Genomic DNA, 8,869 nt, shown 5'->3' with positions numbered 1-8,869 from the left:
AACCCGTCCATCTTCTCTCCCACCATCCCACTGGTCAATCCTCACCACTCCTTAACTACATTCACCTAATGCCATCCCACCTACCTTTCCACAGTCCCACCCTTCCTCTCTATTAATTTCCAAACGCCCCCTGACTTCCCATTTCTGTAGAAGAGTCCCAATCTAAAACGCCAACTTTCCTGATCCTCTGATGCTGCCTGGCCCGCTGTGTTCCTCCAGCTCCACACTGGGTTATCTCTGACTCCAGCATCTGCAGTTCTTGCCATCTCCTATATAAATACAATTTGTTGCTGTTGTTGATTAGGCCTCACCTGACATTTTCTGGCCAATTTTGGAAACCATGATAAAGAAAGAATGTTGGTTTTGAATAAGGTAGAAAGAAGATTTTCAATACCAAATGAGAGGTGAGACACTTCAGTATTTTAAAATTATTGTTTTACAGGATGTGGACTTTTCTGGCAAGACCAGCATTTATTGTCCATTGCCATTTGAGGAGGTGGTAATGAGCTGCCTTCCTGAATCACTGCAGCCCTTAGGGTATAGGGACACTCACAACCCCATTAGAGAAGGACCTCTAGGGTTTTGAGCCAGAAACACTGAAGGAACAGTGATATACCTCCAAGAGGAGGCAATTACCTAGTGGTATTATCGCTGGACTATTAATCCAGAGACCTAGACAATGTTCTGGGAGCCTGGGTGCGAATCCCACCATGGCAGATGGTAGAATTTGAATTCAATAAATATCTGGAATTAAGAGTCCAATGATGACAATGAATCCAATGTTGATTTCAGGCAAAACCCATCTGGTACATTAATGTCCTTCAGGGAAGGAAACTGCCATCCTTACCCAGGTTTGGCCTACATGTGACTCCAGAATTACAGACCCTTAACAATTGGGGATGGCTAATAAATGCTGGCCTAGCCAGCGATGCTATCATTCCATGAATGGACTAAAATCAGTCAGGATGGCGAGTGGCTCAGGGGAGAACTTGCAGGTGGTGAGGTGTTCATCCATCTGTTGCCCTTGCCCTTCTAGATGGAAGTGGTTGTGGGTTTGGAAGGAGTTGTGTGGAGAAGTTAGAGGAACTGGATTGTCCTTCTTATAGCAAAGAGAATATTTATTAGAGATGTTTAAAATTCTGAAAGATTTTTGATTAAAAAGGAACTGATTGTCCAGTAACCAGAAGGCACAAGTTTATGACAACTGGCAAAAAAAAACTCAGGAAATAAGGAGAAATGTTCGGACACAGCACAGTATTATGTTCGGGGCAGCTCTGACTGAAAAACAGTGCTGGAAGCAGAATAACTTTGAAAGGGAAATTGGAAATATAATTAAAAAGGACATTTTGCAGGATTGTGGAGAAAGGGCAGAGCAAGATGATTCATTACAGAGTCAAAATGAAACTTTTAATTCACTGCACAGTTCTGGTGGGAAAACCTATCTGTGTTATAATCACGTCCAGTCGGTTTTATTTTGTTAGAATGTATCTATGTGCATGTGTGTTTATGTGAGTGAGTGAGCGTATGTTTGAGTTTATGTTTGTGAGTGTGAACAAATGAGTGTGTTTGTGTGAGAATCAATGTGTAAGTGTGTGTGTTTATATATCGATGTATGAATGTGTGTGTGTAGTTGTGATTGTGCATGTGTGTTTGTGAGTGTATACGCGAGTATTGATGTATCACTGAGTGTTTGTGTGTAACAGGTTAAATCATGAGATAAACTACAGTATTGCGAATCAGTTAAAATAGTTAAATTAAAATAAAAATCTGCTAAATAATTGTAATTCCATTCTTCTGTGTTAGGGAGGTAAAACAAATGTTACATTTGCCCATTCTTGAGTTCATAAGCTTTGGGTGACATCCAGATGGGTTCTCTGTCTTGACATTTATGGCTGAATTTGCTCACGGAGAAACCTAGGAAGGTTCTGTCACTAATCATCAATGACACTGGGGTTTAAAAGGTTAAATAATGAGAACAGGGCAGAGTAGGCTTGTATTTCCTCAAGAATAAATGATGAGGGAGTGATCTAATTGAAGTGTTTAAGTTGATTAAACGAATTAATGGAGTGGATTTGATGAGTTAGAGAGTATGTCCCAATGAACAATGATTCCAACAAATTCTTTGCCAGCTGGCCATTGATATTATCATCATTACCGGTGATGCACGTAACTCCAGAGCTGGGGGAATGCTGCAGTAAGTCCTGTTAATTAAGGGTACGGGAGGAAGGTACAAAAATGTCACAATTTTCCTCTTCAAACATTCAGTTCAGCATGATAGCACCTGCACTGTCAACACCCCATCACTGTCATGGAAAATTAACTTGACCAAGATCCTTCAAATGTAGTCCCATTGTAGACTGGAGGGATGGGAGTGGGGAGGAAAGTAAATGAGGGGCAGGGGTAGGGGAGTGGGAGGGAGAGAGAATTACAGAAGGGGAGGGAAATTGGGAGGGAAGCATAAGAGATATCAAGGGAAGTGGGTGGGGAATTACAGGAGAGGAGGAGGAGGGAAATTTATCAGGGACAGGGTGAGTGGTCAGAGAAGTATAGGAAGGGGCAAGGGTACAGAGGTTAGGGAAGGGAATTCAGATGCATGGAGAATGTAGAGTTACAAAAGAAGTGTGAATCTTTTCTTACACAGTAAAAGGGTAATAATGTGGAAAGTAGAGCTTGAAAAGGCAGCAGAGCAGATTCAATAATAACGCTCAAAAGGGAATTGGATAAAGAATTGAATGAGGAATGTTTGTAGGGTTTGTAGACACTAGGCTGAATGGCCTCCCCCTCTGCTGAAAGATTTCATGATATGGGGAGGGATACACAAAATTTGATAGTGCCTGAAAAAAACGAGGTGCCTACTGAGTGGATCACAGTATACAACACAGTTCAAAGTGTTGCTGCACTAGTGTGGTAGTTTGTCAACTATTTACCTGCTTTATGTGTCTGACAGTTTCCATTAACTGTGTGCCTTAGTGAACCTTGCCTCTTATCCCCCACCACCATCTGATCCAGGCAGTAAAGTTTAGGGAGTGACTGATTTAGACATTTGTTGCTTTGAGTTGTTCCAATTTCGTTTCAACAAGTGACAAAAGTAGAAATTACTGGAAAAGGTCAGCAGGTCCGGCAGCATCTGTGGAGAGAAACGAAACGTTTCCGGTCAAGTGACCCTTCCTCAGAATGAAGAGGAAAGGTCACTCAACTTAAATTGTTAACTGATTTCTCTCCACAGATGCTGCCGGACCTGCTGACCTTTTCCAGCAATTTCTACTTTTGTCTCTGATTTACAGCATCTGCAGTTCTTTCAGGTTTTTATTTCGTTCAACAAGCGGCAGGTTCTGAAAAATGGCAGGGCCTGGTCCCAAGGTTGCTGCATTTGAGGTGTCTACATGTCTAATAAACAATTTTTCTAATACTGTGATTTATTTCTGCCTAGAAACACAGAATCAGGTTATCTTCCTGAAAAATAATAACTGTAATGCACTTTAGTCTTTTTTAGTGATTGCCAAATGTAATCAATTAATTTTCAATAACTTTTTGAATATTGTTAAAACAGCAACAGGCTAGAAAATGTATTAATGGAGTTTGATGATTTGATGCAGCGTGGCATATTCCTCTTCTAATGAAGATGTCAGCTTGTTCATTTGGATCTATTGAAAAATACAAAAAAAATCAAATGTCAAGTGTTCAACTGCTATTATTATCAATACCAGCTTTTACTCCTCAAACTTTTAGATAGACACTGCAGATTGTTCAAAATCTGAAAAGGGAGATGTAGCTCTCAGCCTCTGTAGAACTCAGCTGTAAGGCTTCATTTCAATTGTAGTCACCAATTCTTACCCATTTTGTAACTAACAGGAAAAGGATAAAATTTGTTCCCTCATTCAATTCAACACCCAGTCTAAGAAATTCTGGGCCCACCTCTAAGCAGTGCTGGGGCCTACCTGAAAGGATGAGGCCTATCTTGGCTCAGTTGGAAACATATTCATCTCCAAGTGAGAGGCTTGTGGCTTTGTCATTCAGCTTCAGAGACCTGAACATGTAATCTAACTCTGGTGTTTCAATTTTGAGCTGCAGGCTTTCAGATGAAACAGTAAACAGAAAGCCCTGCTCACCCCTTCACATGGGTGTAAATGGTTCCATTGGCAGTTTGTGAAGAAGAGGAAGGCAGTTCTCACTCATGACTTGGTCAATATTTATCTTTGGTCCAAGAACAAGTATGAAATGACCAGATTACTGGGGCAATGCCATCATCTTGCTATAAACAATGTGTGCTTACTCTGTTGCCACAAAGAGGCCACTTAGCTCAGTTGGCAAGATGGCTACCACGTAGTTCAGAATAATGAAAATACTGTGGCTGGGACAGACCTGAGATCTGCCTCTTCACCCTGTCCCCAAGAGTCGAAGGCAATAGCACACCAGCAGTGACCAAAAACAAAGCTGCTGAGCAGAACCAGTTCAGGATAGAGTCAATGAATGGACATCGGATTACATTATTACATTAGTACTCTGGGACATTGCACACTTGTGAAAGCTTCTCTTTCATTGATCATTGTCCTGTGTTCCCTACTGTACTGTGTGTTGCACTGCCATGAGAGATATTTGTGGGTGGGTCTTCCACAAGTGCTTTGACATTTGCAATGTGAATCTGTGCTGTCCTTACAGATACTCTGCCATCTGCTTTACTTGCCCTTCAGTGTTGTCTGTCCCATTCTCTTCCTTGAATTAAAAACAGAAATCAGTGGAGCTGGGTGGAAGGCAGCTTTAATTTGTTGACAGTGATTTCATTGCATCAGCCACATTACATTTATTGAATAGCCAGGACCTTCAGGCAACTAATGGTCAGATAGTGAATAGTCCACCCTAATATTCTCTTGAGGACTGAGATACCGCACTCTGAACAAACAGAATCCAAGTTGTAAGACATTGTGGAGAGAAAGGGAATTATTGATGTCTTAGTGATTCGACACGAACATAGATATTTGAGCCTCTAGAGGTTATAAAATCAGAAAACAGTTCAATGGACATAGAGAAAACATTTCCTCGTGAAGGGAAGTATAGACCTAGGGACCATGCATATAAGACAGTCACTAACACATCCAGTGAAAATTCAGGAAATAATGTCTCTAGCCAAGCAGTTGGAATGAGGAACTCACTACGGAGTAATTGAGATGAACAACATAGCTACACTTGCGGAGAATCTTGGGAAGTTCATGAGGATGGACAGTAGGTGTAAATGGAAATATAAACCCTGATATAGATCAGTTGGTCCAAGTGCCCTGTTTCTGTGTTCTGCATTCTTTGAAAAACACTAAACCAACCCAGACCTTTCCTCCTTGTTAAACTTTTAACAAGAATACCTAATCTGAGGCAGTTTATGGTAGAGTGTGGCAGGAATTCTTCTTAGTCATCCTTCCCAAAATCTGGGCTGGCTGAGTGGTCAGCATTTTGGGTATTTTTGACATGCTGATTCACAAGTTACCAATGTAGTGATGTAGCATTACAAGACCAGTAAAAGTGCAAACAAAGCAGCAGTTCGCTTTGAGAGGGTAGAATTGAAATGTAGAGAAATTGTGTTCACCTTGGTTAGATAACAAATTCTCAGGTGTGTCTTGCACACAGCTTGGATAGTCTAAATTGACCTGGATATTTGGCCTCATTGCCCAATATCCTGAGTGGGATCAATGCTCTGGAAGATACTAACTTTCCAGCAATTTGTACAACACTGCTTTTGAGATATTCTTTCTCCGTTATTCCCATTTGATGAGATAAGACACTGTCAAACTGAACAAGCAATACAAAATTTCAAAAATGCCAAACCAAGATCTCTGCCTCCCTTTTTACGTGATGAACAGAATCCATATTTACAATGGCTATTTTGAAGAAGGACAGCGGTGTCCTGGATAAGTTTTCAATGAATGTCTTTAAAATATTGAGGTTCTGAAAGCCTTTCTTTATTCACTGGTCTCTGTCCCTATTTTCCCTGAGTCTAGTGTGCTTGCTTCAGTGAACAGGCAGTGACTCTGTCCAGGGAACAGAATGGAACGCATCGTTCTTCTGCTGTGAAAGCCATAACAATCTGTATTGGATTTCTGGGTAGGCCTTTCAGATGACCCACAGCTGCTGTTCATTTCTGTGTCAAATGAAAAACTAATGCCACATTTGTTTGCTCTTTCTGAGGCACCTTCTAAAACACCTTCCAACACTGTGGACTGCTGGACAATCAAACATTGCTTAGCTCTCTCCTGTCTGCACTTTGATGGATTGGAAACTCTCCCTGCCCGTGTCCACATCAAGATGTTTCCAAGGCAACAGGGAAATCACATGAAATGGGACAGGGCGTTTACCATTTGTCACACCATTCTAAGGAAGGAGTGCCTAAAGTGTCACTGAGGGACCTCGCAGTGATTCAAACTATTCAAGACTTTGATGTGAACTTGGACAGGAAAGGTTTCCAATCTATCAAGGTGCGGGCAGGGTCTGATATGCAGGAGAGCTCTTAACTGTGCTTTGATTATCCAGCAGTCCACATTGTTAGAAGGTGGAAGCAGAACAATCAAGTGCTTCCAATGGCACTGTTCCCGATGCCAACTTGGGAAGTCTCATGCAGGCAGAGTGCAGGTGAGACTATGCCCAGTGTGGCTGTGCAAGTCATTGCAAGCTCCATGAGAAGGATTCTAAAGTGATTGTCCCTATTGTTTGAGGTGTTTTTGTTGGATGTAGCCACCGATACAGGACCAGGTAAGACAATAAGTGGCGATGAAATGCATGAGGCAGAAGAGCATTGAAGGAATAGTGATATATTTGCAAGTCAGGATGGTGAGGGTAACTCGCACGTGGTGGTGTTCCCATGAACTATTTCAAAAGCGATTATGGGAGATCTCCTAGTATTCTGGCCAGTGTTTACTGCCAAAACCAATGTCACTGAAATATTTCACCTGCTGAGTGTGGCATCTTGCTTTGTGCCAGACAGTTGCTGTGTTTCCTACTTTACAACAGTGACTACAGCTCCAAAAGATATGCGTATGAAGCTTTGGGATTCCTTGAATAGTTTGAGGGAGATAAACTGCAATATTTGATTTTCTTTGGAAGGCAGCAGTCATAAATCCGGTGAGTGAACACAGTTTTGCACTCGGTCTGTTGCCTCCTCCCAATTCTGGCCTCTTGCACTTCATTGGCCTTAATCATTCCATCTTTAATGTTTTTCCCTTTAGCTCCCTGGGCTCTTAAGCTCCATCAGCCACGCTCTAAACTTCTCGGTCTCTCTCTTTTCCTTTAAAATGCATCTTAAAACTTTCCTCTTTGATTAATCTTTTCATCACCTGTCCTGATATTTCCATATGATCAAATTTCTTTTTAAGTCTTCTTAGAAACACATTGGGACATTAAATCACATGAAAGGGGCTATACAAATGCTGATGTGTTTTTCTGCTTTAAGCGTGCCTGTTGTGTTATGTAATTTTACAGTAGAGGAAATCCTTCCAGAGCATTGTATTAGAATCAAGAGTGCCTTATTGCACAGTTTTAGATACCTGTGAAATGCTGTTTATATCAGATACTAAGGTAGAAGCTAATACTGTGCCCTCGTCAATTAACCTGTCTCTGGAGGCATGTCCGGTCCCTCAATCAGGGCATGGGCAAAACCTGCTCAAAACTGTCACTTTTGTCTGTTTCTCCTCTAACGTGCTTTACCTACAGCCCATTCCTCACCCACTTAGTCACCAGTGACCAAGTTTGATCTGGTTGCAAGGAGTGCAATGTCATTCCGGATGAGAGGTTGTTGAGATACTCTATCCTGCGTCAGCAAACTGTGAAGAACCTACAGGGAGACAAAATGACAATGAAATACAGTGCATCACCTTCAAAGACATTTAAAAACATGGGACATTTTAAGTAAGATTCAGGTACCTTGTCATTATATTTCCAAAATAGTGTCTTTCATAACCTCAGGACATCTCAACAATTGGCTTTATAGCCAATGAAGTATGTTTTTTAAAGTATAATTACTGAGGAAGCTTTTCATCTTGTATTCATCAGGACTGAACCTCAAGAATTTAAAATCTCAAAGAGAACAACAATTTTACAGATGAAAGTGGCTGCTAATTATTTGGAAAGTGAACTCTGGTAGAGGCACAACCTTTGTCTCCCAGTTTCTCTCTTTTCTCAGCACTTACTGAAGCTCTGAATTGCCAGGAGTCTCTATATAGTTACTGCCACGATGTAGGAAATGGAGCAGTCAAGTTGTAAGCAGCAAGATCCCACAAACAGCAAGTGAGAATGACCAGAGAATTTGCTTTTTCTGATGATGGTTGAGGAATAAAATATTTGCCAGGACAGCACTGCTGTGCTTTAAAATAGTGGCATAGGACGTTTAATGCTGACCTGAGAGAGTGGACTGGCACTGAACTAAACATCGCATCTGAAAGACTGCTTCTTTGACAAGGCAGTGCTCCCTGCAGTACTACAACAGAGCAGGAGGACCAGAGAGAAAAGAGTTCGGATAAAGATGTCATGACCCCAGTATCCTCTTCAGAGAGTTAATCTCACCCTTCTTTGGGAAGAACTGAAAAGGCCAACTTCTTGAATGTCAGCTGTGACTCACTGGCTAGCATCCTGCCCTCTGGGTCAGAACGTTATGGTTCAAGACCAAAGCTAAGACACAATATTCTAGACTGGCACTCTAATGCAGTGCAGAAGGAGTGCTGCACTATTGGAACTGTGGCTTTTCATATGAGATGTTAACTGAGACCTCAGGCTGAATTACTGCCATCACAGTTATCGTCTTTGCAGGGGCAGAAGTGGGGACAGGGGTGCTGGTCTTCATGGTTGATGGAGGCATTGACTGCCTCTGGATTTTGACAAAGCAGTCATGAGG

At 41.6% G+C, this 8,869-nt stretch overlaps 1 protein-coding gene across 3 annotated transcripts in view; it reads right to left on the bottom strand.

The window, feature by feature from the left end:
- Nucleotides 1-4,757: 4,757 nt before the first annotated feature.
- The window catches only part of LOC125452515 (KH domain-containing, RNA-binding, signal transduction-associated protein 2-like), a 507,520-nt gene continuing 503,408 nt past the window's right edge, over nt 4,758-8,869 (bottom strand). For all 3 annotated transcript variants that reach the window (XR_007247568.2, XM_059645528.1, XM_059645529.1), the window contains one exon: nt 4,758-7,813. The gene's annotated coding sequence lies outside the window, so the exon portion shown is untranslated. The remainder of the gene's footprint in view (nt 7,814-8,869) is intronic.

Source organism: Stegostoma tigrinum, chromosome 4, assembly GCF_030684315.1.
Source record: "Stegostoma tigrinum isolate sSteTig4 chromosome 4, sSteTig4.hap1, whole genome shotgun sequence".
NCBI classification, from domain to species: Eukaryota; Metazoa; Chordata; class Chondrichthyes; order Orectolobiformes; family Stegostomatidae; genus Stegostoma; species Stegostoma tigrinum.
Note: the sequence above shows the minus strand (reverse complement) of the source record. Positions and strands in the feature narration are given on the sequence as shown.